This window comes from Protopterus annectens, chromosome 6.part0 (assembly GCF_019279795.1).
Source record: "Protopterus annectens isolate FY-2018-M chromosome 6.part0, PAN1.0, whole genome shotgun sequence".
NCBI classification, from domain to species: Eukaryota; Metazoa; Chordata; order Ceratodontiformes; family Protopteridae; genus Protopterus; species Protopterus annectens.
In genome coordinates, this window is record NC_056737.1 from 486,506,202 (window position 1) to 486,521,076 (window position 14,875).

At 41.6% G+C, this 14,875-nt stretch overlaps 1 protein-coding gene across 1 annotated transcript in view; it reads left to right on the forward strand.

The window, feature by feature from the left end:
- The window catches only part of UBR1 (ubiquitin protein ligase E3 component n-recognin 1), a gene marked incomplete in the record, with an annotated part of 4,571,807 nt that overhangs the window by 513,713 nt on the left and 4,043,219 nt on the right, over window positions 1-14,875 (forward strand).

Genomic DNA, 14,875 nt, shown 5'->3' on the forward strand with positions numbered 1-14,875 from the left:
TTGGCTCTAGCCAGGTAATCTTATGACGTACTTATAATGAGTTTTGTTGGGGACATTAGCATATTTTGCAATTGTATTGTCTGTTTTAGCTTATGTAGGTGAGTTTTTGGAATGTTGGTAAGGATTGAGGGCACATGTAATAATGAAGATAGTGACAAAGTTTGGGCTGTATTTAGTTGCACTATTTTTGTTAGGTATAGTTTTGGTTGTGTAACATACCCGAAGTTTTGGGAGTTTGTGAGGTTACAAATTAGTGTATATTGTCTGCAATTGCACCTAAAAGTTTGGCATGGGAGACTTGCTCAGAATTTATTTTGTAAAGTAATTGATATTTCACCTGAGCCAAATATGAGTAGTTTAGTTTTATTGGTATTTAATTTAAAAAGAAAACCTAGACTTTGAAGGTTAAGCTATGTAGAATTCTGCACCTTAGTTGAGGTGGTAGTAGACAGAACAGTGGAGGCATCAGCGTACTATACTAATGTGGCATCAATAATTTTGCCATGAATGCCATTTATTTATTTGAATGTTTATTTTTATTTATTTATTAAAATTGTTAACCAGGGTATTGCTCTGATCTGTTTTGACCAATTTCAGTCTCAGCCCAGGGTCAGTAATATAACTGACTCATACAGATTGCGTAGGGTAACGGAAACATAGAAACAGTGAATAAAATACAAAAAATGCACAATGCTAAGAATACAAAAGTACATAAACTAGTGAAGTAAGAGTAAAATTACACTCGGTGTATATTTAAGTATAAAGCTTTAAATTTGGGAAGGTAAAGCAGTGCTTATGTGTGTGTGTGTGTGTGTGTGTGTGTGTGTGTGTGTGTGTGTGTGTGTGTGTGTATATACACACATACCCTGCTATATATACTCTAGGACATAAAGAATTATATTTCCCCGAAACTGAAATAAAAGTCAGTTATAATCTTAAATATCTGGGTATCATGTTCACTCACCCCCAATCTGATATGACTAAAAACAATTTGCTCAAAACCAGGACTACTATCATTGAGGACACTAAGAGATGGTTAAATTTCAGTCTATCTCTACTGTCTATAGTTAAAATGAATATTCTTCCAAGAGTATTTCATTTTCATGCTGTTAATCAAAATATACCCAAAAACAACTTCTCCAGACTTGAAACACTACTAGGTAAATTAATCTGGCATCCAAAAAATACATGAATAAAAGGGGGGGGGGGCTACATCTACCTGAATTCCAATCATAATATAACATTATAAATGCTAGTCATATTATACAAATAGCAAATTTTGAACCATTCAACAAAGGATGGTATCCATTATGGATTAAAATATATTACAATCATCTAATCTCATGTAATTTAAATCCTAAAGCAGTACCCTTTTTGAATTTTAAGACATTAAAGTATTTTAAGGTCCACCCCATAGTTATAAGAAGCACACTAATATTTCAAAAGCTGGTATCCTCCCTAAATCTTAGGTACTTTGGTACTGGGGCAGCCAATATACCTTAACCCTAATATTAAACTAAATAATACTATGATAAACCTGACTCAGTACCCCAAAATCAAAAACATCACTGTATGGGATCTCTATCAGGTCAAAAGCCTTTCAATTGAAAACATTAGGCAAAGATTTGAAGTAAATAAAAGTTATAACATCATAATCAACCAATTAACATACCTGAGTAACAATTATTATGAATGTTAAAACAGATAACCAAGACATGCAGCTATATCAACAAATTATTAACCTGTTACTTTTGAGTTCTAAAATGTTATCAAATACCTAATGATTAATAAAAATTAAATGTCAAGATGCACTTCTATATTCAGAATTGTGGGAAGAGAAAAATAAGATCACTGTTGAACAAAAATATGCTGCAATTGAGCCTAACCCCCTCAAAAAACTAATTTACACTCAAATTATGATTAATAACAATGCTTATCACACACCAATTTTTCCTAAGTAAAATTAATTCCTCGCACTCTCCTTTCCATCATGTGCCAAAACAGCGTTGCAGACACGCTTCATATTTTTTTGGAGCTGCAAGAATGTTTACAAATTGTGGTGTTAAGAGCCAAGTTAGAAAAAAAGGAATACACTAAATCTACCCTGTCATGGGAAATGGCAATTTTACATGCATTCCCTACCATTTTTCCTACGAAAATAAACTCATCATAGTCACACTGTGTGCAAGGATGAAAACATACATAGCCCAAAATTGGTTAGATAGAAGTAAAATCACATGGGAAGAATTTAAATGGATGGCTATAAAGTACTTATTAGCCAGAAAACTAATTACAAGAAGCCAAAATAAACTATCCTACTATCAGAAACATTGGAGAACGCTTATAGAAATCGTAGGTCAAAACAGATTTATGAACAAGGGACTACACCATCAGTATTTTTCTATGTAAGTAAGGGAAACTAAAGATATTTAGTATTGTAAAATATTTACCCATAACAATGGGCAGGTCATGGTAATACATATAAGATGAACATTCAAGGTGACATCAATGTATATAGTTAGTGCAAGATATAACGTAAGATGTTCATCGTGTTTCACTGTTGCAGTCATTACAATTGGGTTTTCCTGTTGGCAGGCTACCTGCAGTTGGCCTGAGTTCCAAGGTCTAGGTCCGACGTCGGTTGCTGTCGCTTCCTCCCTGACATCAGTGCGCCAGGGGTATAAAAGATGCAGCGAACGCCATTTTCTCCAGTCTTTCTTGCCGCGCGGTGCCTGAGGCAAAAGCAGTTCACAAGTGCCGGTTGGCAGACTCCTTAGATTTTCAAATGCAAATTTCAGATCCGAAGTCTTCATTAAAACTAAGTACCCCATTAGGTAAACTTTTTTTTTCTTGCTCCAGACCGATGTCAGAAAAAGTTAATTGTATTTCTTGTGGGAAGCAAAGACCTCATAAGGATTTTTATTCTTACCGTATTCCTTGCCATGCCCTGACCACGACGTTGCTAGTTGTCGGTTTTGTGCCAGATTTAACCAACGCACTATTAAGAGTTGGTACAATTTTGTATTTCATTATTTTGGCAGAAGATTCAATTATATAATGCCATCAGAGCAACTGACTACCGGAGTTTATAAAAAGCGCAAAGAAAAGGAAAGGCATCCGAGGTCCAAAACCGACTAGGCTTTCGCTAGGCCTGTTGCCTGTTCGCTGGTTCTCAGTGAGGCGCTTTCGCAGCCCCTGACACCTGCTACCTCAGAGCCACAAGGCCGCTTCCGACTCGCACGTGGAGCCGACTAGGCCGCTGGAAACTCAAGGTATTGGACACTTGGAAACTATTCCCTCAGATGGGTCTGGAGCCGCTGAGCAGGCCTATTCAGTTATATGTGAAACCAGCTTCAAAGGCAAAGACTAAAGCAGCTGTAAAGACAAAGAAACAAGTACAGCATTCTCCTGGACAGGCTTCCATGCCTAAAAAAAACAGATGCTTAAAATGGCCGAAGACATAATTACTTTGATCAGAGGTTCCTATCCCCTTCCTGATAAGAGGCCTAGGCAAGAGATAGAATATGCATCTTCAGATCAGGTTTCCATTTCCTCTGAGTCCTCTTCTTCTGAACAGGAATATTCTCTTCTTCCCTATGAGGATTCTGATGCTGAAGAATCTATTCAGTCAGCCTCTCCTCCTGAGGATTATTCTTTTGAGGAAACCCTGCATACTATGAGGGAGCATTTCCACTGGGAGAGCCAAGATTACTCAGAATCTAAGAAAAGGCACAGAGACTTCCTTTTATTACCTCAGCACAGGCCCCTTGCTATTCTTCCTGTTTTAGACATTGTAGATGTATTTTCAGAGTCCGGACCGTCTCCTGACTCTTTGCCACCAGCTCCTGTTAAACCAGACAGATACTACAGGGTTTCTGATTTACATAATTTTTTTTATAAAAACCCTGCTGTTGACCCAGAAACTATCTCTCAGGGTCCCAAAGGGGTCAAGGCTTCCACTGCAAAAAACCCTGTCCCCTCTGATAGGGATTCAGGGGCCCTGGACAGATGGGAGGAAAAGATTTATACTTCTGCTACCTTGGCTGTAAGAGCTTTAAATTGTCATTTTTATATGCTTAAATATCAGCAATATCTAATGTCACTACTTAAACAGAAAATGTTGACAAATTCAGAATGTGCAGAAAACAAAGAAATGCAGGATTTATTGCATGCAGCTGAACAAGTAGGAAAGCATACTTTGTAATGAGGTTTTGAATCTCTAGAGGCCTCCTGCAGGGCCGTTGTTGCAGGTTCTTTCATTAGGAGACATGCTTGGTTAAAAGAACAGAATCTGCCCGACATAATTATATTAGATGCTCCATTACAACATGATACCTTGTTTGGTGTTAAAGCCGAAGAGGTGTTGAAGAAAATGGAGGACAAAGCTAAAATCTATGCAAACAGTCAAGGATTTCGTACAAGTACAGCCTCCCAGATTTAGCAGGAACTGGCCTACAAAGAATTGGTCCTTTCCAGTGTCAGACAGGCCACAAAGAGGCAGATACAGACGCCCCAGAGGCAGATCACAGCCCCAAGGCTCATACAGGCCTAAACAATGGGATGCTTCTACCTCCAAAAGCGGAGAAGAAAAATCGCAGCCATACAGGAAACAGTCTCAATGACTTTCCCCTGCCAGCACCAAGCACTTATCTTCTGGCAGCTCCTTTGGGGGGGAAACTAGCACTTTTTGCACAAAATTGGCACATGATCACCCAGGACAAATGGGTCTTAAATATCGTATCCCAGGGCTACAGGTTCCATTTTCACACCCTGCCAAGGCCAAACGGAATGTTAGACCTGACACGCAATCAATGGCAGAGGCACAAAAACAAGTTTCCATCCCTCATGGACATGAGAGCCATTCAGCAAGTACCACAGCAAGAGCAGGGACTAGGATTTTACTTAAGGCTATTCTTGGTGCTCAGAAAGGACAAAGCCTGGAGGCCAATACTGGACCTGTCTATCCTGAACACATACCTCAGATTTATAGCTGGCTCAATGCATTACCAATTCTCTGCACTGCCCTTTGGCTTATCTACTGCACCCAGGGTCTTCACAAAATGCCTGGCACCAGTAATTGCTTTTTGCAAACAAAAAGGAATTCAAATATATCCTTACTTGGACGACTGCCTTATTCAAGCAGAGAACAAGAACATTCTACTACAGCATCTAGCGTTTGTAAAAACATTACTAACAGGCCTAGGGTACACAGTAAATGAAAAGAAATCAAAACTCATACCCTCTCAAGAGACAATATTCCTGGGTGCAAGCTTAAATACAACTGCCCAGATGGCTTATCTCACGCCAGACAAACGACTACTTATTTCAAAATGTTGGCAACGAAGACCCAGTTATCTGCAAGAAAAATTCTGCAGGCTTTGGGCTTCATGGCATCCTGCATTCTGCGAATTCCATATGCAAGACTGCTGCATATGAGGAAGCTTCAATGGTATCTAAAAAGTGTTTGGACTCAACATTGCCACAGCCTGGAAACAATTACCTGCATTCCCTGCCTGCAACAGGAGTTTTGATGGTGGGCAAAAGCCTGTCACCACAACACGGGACAGCCATTCACCTTACCCACAGCCAGGCAGACATTGACAACAGATGCATCAGATTATGCCTGGGGGGCCCATATGGCAGGAGGATGTATTCAGGGCACATGGCCCGCAAGTCAAAAGCATCTACATATCAGTCAAAAAGAGATGCTGGCAGTTCAAAATGCCCTGACAGCCTTCAAGGATCTACTTCATCCAGGACAACTACTGATAAAAGACGGACAATACTACAGTCATATGGTACATAAATGAGCAAGGGGGCACACATTCATACCTACTCTGCAGACTAGCCATGAACTTGTGGGACACAGCATTGACTTACCAAGTACATCTGCAAGCATAATTCCTGCCAGGAAGGATAAATACTCTGGCAGACGAACTAAGCAGAAACCTAATGGATCCCCACGAGTGGAAATTGGATCCACAAGTCTTCAGCATGATAACAAGGAACTGGGGATGCCCAGATATATACCTATTTGCCTCCCCTCACAATTGCCAACTACAGAGATTCTGCACAAGGACTTATCCAAGCAAGCATGGAAAGTGGATGCTCTATCTTTCAGGTGGAAAAACCTAACAGTATATGCCTTTCCTCCTCTGCCTCTCCTCCCCAAGGTACTCCTCAAGGTCAGACAAGAGAAGCCAAAAATGATACTGATTGCCCCAGACTGGCCCCGCCAGCACTGCTACCCAATCCTAAAGAGCTTGTCTCAAAGCCCAGTTTGGACATTACCTCAAATTCCTCACTTATTGACCTAACAAGACAGTCTGATATTGCACAGCCAACTCAGGACCTTAAACCTGGCAGCATGGTGGATAATGTAGCCATTCAAGATGCACCTCTCTCTAAAGCAGTCATGGATGTTATTTTGGAGGCCAGGAGGCCTAGCACCAGAAAAATCTTATGCAGTAAAATTGAAGAGATTCTGTGCTTGGAACCAGGCAAAAGGTATTGACACGTTTGTTTCAAATATTCCTCAGATTTTGCAATACTTAACTGAGATGCTGGATAAAGGCCTTTCCTTTTCATCAATTAAAATTCATGCCTCTGCCATTTCAGCTCATTACAATACAGAACCACCTATTTTTTCTCAGCCGTTACTAAGGCAGTATCTCAGAGGGCCAAAAACTTAAGACCCCCCCCCAAGGAGAGCACTAATACCTGCATGGGAACTCAACTGTGTCTTGGAAAAACTTACGCTGCCTCATTGAGCCAGCCTCTGCAGCTGATATAAAATTCTTATCCTGGAAAACAGCTCTGCTCCTAGCAATAACCTCCGCTAGGCTAGTCTAGTTACAGGCACTCATGGCTGTGGAACCTTTTATCATTTTCCATCCTGACAGGGTTTCTCTGAGGACAAACCCTACATTTATGCCTAAGGTAGTTTCCAGTGTGGCCCTTAACCAAACAATTCACTTGCCTACCTTTTACCTGAACCCACAGAATAAGGGTGAGAGACTTCTACATTCTTTGGACATTCACAGACAGCTACACTTCTACTTGGACAGAACCAAAGCTTTCAGAATGACTGAACAACTTCTAGTAGCATATGCTGTAGGATCACAAGGAAAGCCTGTCTCATAGCAGACTATTTCAAATTGGATAGGCCACTGCATTCGTTTCTGCTATTCACAGCCTGGAAAATCAGTGCCTAAGGGCATTAGGCTACATTCCACCAGAGCAGCAGCCACTTCAGCAGCCTTCCTCAGAGGAGTACCAACCAAAGACATATTAGAGGCTGCAGCTTGGAGTTCAGTGCATACTTTTACAAAGCACTGTCACTTATCTCTCTACTCTAAATCAAGGGCAGGCTTTGCCACTGCAGTTCTGCAGGGCCTGATAGCCTCTCCTAATCCTATTTAGCACCAGCCTCCCAAACATAGCTTTGGGATTCAACCCAGTTGTAATGATTGCAGCAGTGAAACACGATGAACATAGTACAGTTGTGTACCTACCATAAATGTAGATGTTCGAGTGTATTCACTGTTGCAGTCCAGGTTACCCTCCCGCTGTCCCCCTTTTCCTTGCTGGGACTTATCTGTACTTTATTCTATACAACCTATGTGGTGCATTTGCTTGTAGATGAAGGAAAAGTTGTGTTTTGGTTATGCATGCTTATTGGCATTAGTGAGCCTACCATTTTAGGGGCACCTGACATCTGGGGCAAGAAAAACTGAAGAAAATGGCATCGGCTGTATCTTTTATACCCCTGGCGCACTGACGTCAGGGAGTAGGCGACAGCAACCGACGTCGGACCTAGACTTTGGAACTCAGGCCCGACTGCGGGTTGCCTGCCAGCAGGATAACCAAATTGTAATGACTGCAACAGTGAATGCACTCGAACATCTACATTTATGGTAGGTACACAACTGTACTTTAGGTAGGCTAGAATGTCTTGATGCAAGTGTTTTAATGTAAGATTTCAATGTTGTATATTATCTCTGTGTAGTTTTCTGTATTATAGCTCAATATGAACAGCTTGATTGTTAGTTCATTTTGCATATTGTTAGTTTAACACTGATAATTCATGTTATATATACTTAATAGGATTACTGCAACTTGATATTCCTACTACCTGTTCTTATATATTTCTGTGATATTCTTTTCCTGTATTAAAATAAGAAAAAAAATGCAATAAAAAATATATTTGAGAAAAAGTATTTTACAGATGAGAAATAGTATGGCTGTAGATCTGAAATTACTAAGGAAATGTTGTTCCTGCTTTATGCAGTGGTATTATTTGACACTGCTTCCATATGACTAAGACCATAAGATTTAACTTATGGATGTACTTATAAATTTTGCAGTAGGGTAGACTGTTGTATCAGCTACTGTTTGCAGATATTCAGATGGAAGAAGGGCTTTAGGTTTTGTAATCTTTTTATATGAGTGAATGTTATTTGCTTAAGGTTCAGTATACCAAGCAAGTCTCTACTTGGTATGAAGTTACTGATGTTCTTCGTGTTTCACTGTTGCAGTTATTACATTTGGGTAATCTGCCTGCAAGTTGCCCTCAGTCGGCCTGATTAGCAAAGTCATGGGTCCTGCTTCGGTTGCTGTCCCTTCTTCCATGACGTCAGGGGTATAAAACATTCAGCCGATGCCATTACATCAGTCTTTCTTGCTGTGCGGTGCCCAAAGCAGAAGCAGTTCAGAAGTGCCGGTCGTCCGACTCCTGAAATTTTCGTTTTTCGAGTTTCAGAACCGAAGTCTTCAACTTAAAGCGAAATACCCTGTTGGAGAAACTTTCTTGCTCCTTATCGATGTCAGTAAAAGTTAATAATTGCATTACTTGTGGAAAGCAAATACCTCATAAAGATTTTCATTCATATTGTATTCTTTGCCTAGGCCCTGACCACGACATACCTTGCTGTCGGTTTTGTGCTTTATTTAATCAGTGCACTATCAGTTATCGGTATATTTTTGCCTCTAAATATTTTGGTTCTCTGTTTAATTATCCAGAAATGTCGTCAGTTAGCCATCCAACTACCGGGATTCCAAAAAAACCCAAAGATAAAGACAGAGACAGGCCTCCGAGGTCCAAAACTGCAGACAACGCTTCTCCTAAGTGAGTCACCAGTTTGCCAGTACTCAGTGAGGCGCTTTTGCATCCCGATACCCGCTACGTCTGATTCGCAGGCCTCTACTGAGACCCATTTGGAGTCCGATATGCCTCGAGATACTTCAAGTTATGGAACCCACGGATGTCTCTACCTTGGATGGGTCCGGAGCTGCTGTGCAGGCACCGGCTTCTGGGGGGGGGGGTATTCAGGCCTATGGACTTGCATATTAAATTGACACCTCCTTCATTACTAAGGCCTAAATCTTGATCCATGTCTAAAAAAACAATGCCCAGGCTACATGCTCAGGCCCCCTATGCCTAAAAAACAAATGATAAAAATGGCTGAAGATCTAATAACTCTAATCAGGGGTAGTCAACCCTCCCTCTCTAAGAGGCTTAGGGCTGAGCTTGACTATGATTCTTCTGATCAGGATTCTGTTTCTTCTGTCTCTTCTGATGACCTGGATTTGTCCTTACCTACTTATGAGAATTTTGATGCAGAGGATTCTATTCCCTCTGCTTCCCCTCCTGAGGATTTTTCTTTTGGGGAAACCTTACATACTTTAAGGGAGCATTTTCACTGGGAAAGCCAGGAATTTTCTGATTCAAAAAAGAGGCTTAGAGATTTCCTCCTTCTACCTCAGCATAGGCCTTTGGCTATTCCTCCTGTACTAGACATTGTTGATGATATTTTCTCGGAATCCAGTTTGGCCCCTGATTCCCTGCCTCCTGCTCCTAGTAAACCTGACAGAGATACTACAGGGTTCCTGAGTCCCACAAGTTCCTTTTCAAAAATCCTATTGCAGATCCAGAGACTGTTTCTAAGAGGCCCAAGGGCATGAAGGCTTCTACTGCTAAAAATCCGACCCCTTCTGATAGAGACTCCAGGCGCTGGATAGATGGGATAAAAATGTTTATACTTCAGCAACCTTGGCAATCAGAGCTTTAAATTGCCAGTTTCATATGTTAAAATATCAGCAACATGTCGTTGGACTGCTTGAACAGAAAATGATGTTGATTCCGGACTGTGTGGAAAATAAAGATTTACAGGACTTAATGCATTCTGCTGAACAAGTTGGAAAACATACTTTGCAATGTGGTTTTGATTCTTTAGAGGCCTCTTGCAAGACTGGTGTTACTGAGTCTGTGCTTAGAAGGCATTCTTGGCTTAAGGAGCAATCCTTGCCTGATCATGTTAAAGCTAAATTGTTGGATGCTCCTTTAAATCAGGACTGCCTGTTTGGCAACAAGGCTGAAGAAGTTCTTAAAAAGATGGAAGATATAAAGCTAAATCTATGTAAACTGTTGAAGATTTTTTTACAAGTACAACCTCCTAGATTTAGTAGGCACTGGCCTACTAAGAATTGGTCCTTTCCAGTCCCTTCCATGTCTTCTCAAGCCAAACCCAGACACAGCAAAAAACCCGGGTTTCAGTCCCAGGGAACTCTCAGAACTAAGCAGTGGAGGGAACTTCACTTCCAAATCTGGGAATAACAAGACACCCCCCTATGGTAAACAGTCTCAATGACTTCCTTTTAAAATTTCCAAGCATTTATCTTCTGACCGCCCCTTTGGGGGGGAAAGGTTGCTCTTCATGCAAAGAACTGGGAACTCATAACCCAGGACAAATGGGTTTTAAATAGTGTCCCAGGGATGCAGATTTCATTTCCACACGTGCCAACATCAAATGGGTTGCCGGGCTTGCCCCCAAATCAGTGGGCAGAGGCTCAAAAACAAGTACTTTCTCTCTTAAGCATGGGGGCTTTTCAGCTGGTACCAGAAGAGGAAAAGGGACAAGGTTTCTAATCCAGACTTTTCCTGGTACTTGGAAAAGACAAATCATGGCGTCCAATCCTGGACCTGTCTACCCTAAACACCTTTCTGGAGATTCCAAAATTCAAGATGCTGACTCTTCACCGATTGCTTCTTATGCTTGGCAAAGATGCCTGTTTGCCAACACTAGATTTAAAAGAAGCATAACCTGCACATCCCAATCAGGGAATCTTGCAGAAGATACCTACACTTCAAAGCAAGCTACACGCATTATTTCTCTGCACTGCCCTTTGGCTTGTCTACTGCGCCCAGGGTATTCACAAAGTGCCTGGCTCCAGTTATTGCATTTTGCAGGTAAAGAAGTGTTCAAATATACCCATACCTGGACGATTGTCTAATTCAGGCAGAAAGCCAGGGCATACTTTTGAGTCATCTGGCGTTTGTAAAAAGGGTTTTAACTTGTCTGGGGTACACCATAAATGAAAAGAAGTCACAACTGGTATTCTGTCAACAAATTACATTACTGGGAGCAAGCTTGAATACAACTTCCCAGATGGCTTACCTCACGCCAGAAAAGCAAATTCATTTGATAACCTATTTCAAACAAGTGGCCACAAAAACCCTGCTATATCTGCAAGACAAATACTGCAAGCCTTGGGGTTCATGGCCTCCTGCTTTCTTCTAATTCCACATGCAAGACTGCATATGAGGAAACTACAGTGGTATCTAAAAAGCCTGTGGAGTCAACATTCTCACAGCCTAGAAACATGGATTCCTATCATACCTTGCCTACACCTAGAGTTCCTCTGGTGTGCAGACGCCTGCCACCAAAACAAGGGACTACCATTCTCACTAACCCCTGGCCAAACCCTAACAACAGATACATCAGACTATGCATGGGGGGCTCACCTGACAGGGAAGTGCATTCAGGGCAAATGGAACCCAAGTCAAATGCACCTACATATCAATCAAAAAGAAATGTTAGCTGTACAGAATGCTCTGACAGCCTTCAAGGACTACATTCTTCCAGGGCAACTAATGGTAAAGATGGACAAAACCATGGTTATGTGGTACATAAACAAGCAGGGGGGGGGTGTACACATTCCTACCCCCTCTGCAGACTAGCCATGGCATTGTGGAACACAGCCTCGAGCTACCAAGTGCACTTAAAAGCTCAATTCCTGCCAGGAAAATTAAATACACTGACAGACAGACTAAGCAGAAACCTCATGGACCCACACGAGTGGAAACTGGAACCAAGGATTTTCAACATGTTGACAAGCGAATGTGGGAGCCCAGACAGATCTATTTGCCACCCCCAGAACTACCAATTGGACAGGTTTTGCACAAGGACTCCCCACAAACAAGCCTGGAAAGTGGATACTCTGTCCTTCAGCTGGAAAAACCCATCAGTCTACGCCTCCCCCCCCACTGCCTCTGCTCTCCAAAGTTCTACTAAAAGTCAAACAGGACAAACCAAGGATGATTTTGATTGCTTCAGACTGGCCGCGCCAACACTGGTACCCCCTCCTGCGCAATATGTCGCAGTTATCGCCATGGCACCAGCCTCAGACCCCTTCCCTGCTGTCTCAACAGGAGAACCAGATTCTGCACCCTCAGCTTCCAACATTGAACCTTGCAGCCTGGCTAATTACTTACTCACCCTTATCCCTCAACAAACCTGTGATGGAGGTCATCTTAGAGGCAAGGAGGCCTAGTACTAGAAAATCTTATGCTGAACAATGGAAAAGATTCTGTGCCTGGAACCAGTCTCAAGGGATGAGCAAAGCAGCGCCTAATTTACCTCAGATTTTGCAATACTAAATCCACGCCTCAGCCATTTCAGCTCATTATAACACAGAACCTCCCCTCTTCTCTCATCCTCTGCTCAAGCAGTACCTCAGAGGGGCCAACAATTTGAGACCACCCAGGAGAGCTCCAACCCCTGCCTGGGACCTTAATTTTGTATTGGAGAAACTCACTCTACTTCCTTTCGAGCCAGCTGCTATTGTGGGCTTAAAATTTCTTTCTTGGAAAACTGCTTTCCTTTTAGCAATCACTTCAGATAGAAGGATATCTGAATTACAGGCCCTTATGGCAGTGGAAGCCTTTCATCATCTTTCATGCGGACAGGGTGTCACTCGGGACCAATCCATCCTTCATGCCCAAGGTGGTATCCAGTGTGGCTCTTAATCAGTCCATTCATTTGCCAACCTTCTTTCGCACTCCACAGAACAAAGGGGAACGGATTCTACATTCCTTGGATGTGCACAGACAACTTAGATTCTACTTGGACAGGACTAAACCTCGAAGAAAATCTGAACAATTGCTGGGAGCATTTGCTGCAGGGGCATAGGGGAAGGCTATTTTAAAACAAACCATTTCTAAATGGATAGGCCATTGCATTAATTTCTGCTATAAGCACAATGGAAAGCCTATCCCCCCAGGGGAGCAGATCTCACACCACCAGGGCTGCATCTACTTCTGCAGCCTTTCTCAGAGGTGTTCCTACCAGGGACATCCTAGAAGCTGCTACCTGGAGTTCTGTACATACTTTCACCAAGCATTATCATTTGCCAATTTTCTCCAAATCCAGAGCTGGCTTTGCCACTGCTGTCTTGCAGGGCCTTACAGCTGGCCCTAATGCTATATAAACTCCTTCTTCCAACCATAGCTTTGGGAATCTACCCAAATGTAATGACTGCAACAGTGATGATTCTCCCTTTTATTCGAAATGTCCAGGGACAGTTACCACAAGGTTCCTCACAGACAGGATCTACTCACCCAAGAGCAATGGTGTTTGGTACACCCTGATATCAGTCAACTTCAACTGACTGCCTGGATGATAGGGTCTTATTTGCTTTTAAGCACCTGTTTGTTTACATTTGTTGACCAGGCTAGTCTAACTGGATACATGTCCATTTTCAGTAGAGGCCCAGGGAGAAAAGCTCCAAGCATAGACAGAAAAACATTATTATATAGTATTAATATAATAAAGCTATTATCAAGTACAGATAATAACAGTATTGGAATATTTGTGAAAGAAAAAAAAACAAAAATATTCCCTTCTGAAAGAGTAATACATTTTAAAAAAGTTATAACAAGTTTTTTTTTTTTTTTTTGTTATTGTTAGTACAGGTAGGAAACATACTACAGTTAGTACAGGTAGGGAATATACTACTGCAAAAAGGACATTGAAAAATTTGAGCAATATAGTACACTGGAGAAGTGAAGTAAAAGGGAGAGCAGGAATGAGTAAAGTGGAAAATCAGTCAAGAGTTCATGCAGGGGCAAAGCCCGTGAGTTTTAAAATGTTCTTTGAGATGTTTTTTAAAAAGATGTGTGGAAGAGAGTAGAAAGTTCACTTGGAAGCTGGTTCCAGGCTTTACCCACTGTGTTAGTGAAAAGCGAGTCTCCAGCTTTGTTTTTAGATTTAATAGTGGAAATTAGAAGCTTATTGGCTGAGCGAAGAGTTGTAAGGTTTTTGTAAGGGGTAGTCAGATTAGTGAGGATTGGGGTATTATTAGGGTGGAAAAGTATCTTTTGGGTTATAGTAAGTTGATGACAGAGTAGTTGGTGCTGCAGTTCTAACCATCCCAATTGTTTGAGGTTGAGACAGTGGTGGGTTCTAAAAGGGTTGCCAGTAGCAAATCTGGCTATGTTATTCTAGCTAGTGGCATGTTTGTTAAGGTTGTTTTTAGAAAGTTTAGTATAAATGGCAGAAGCATAAAACAGGGTAGAGATCAGATGAGTCTGGGCTATAGTGATTCTGGCTGTTGGTGTAAGGAAGGGTTTGATTCTATACAGTGAACTTAGTTTTTTGTTGGCAGATTTTATGGTAGTGTTGATGTGATCGTCATAGCTAAGGTTATTGTCTATGGTTATGCCCAGGAGACTGGTTGTGGTACCAGGGGATATGGTGGTTCTATTGTTAGAGGTTATAGTGAAGAGAAATTGTGGTTATTTTAAAGTAGGAGTAAA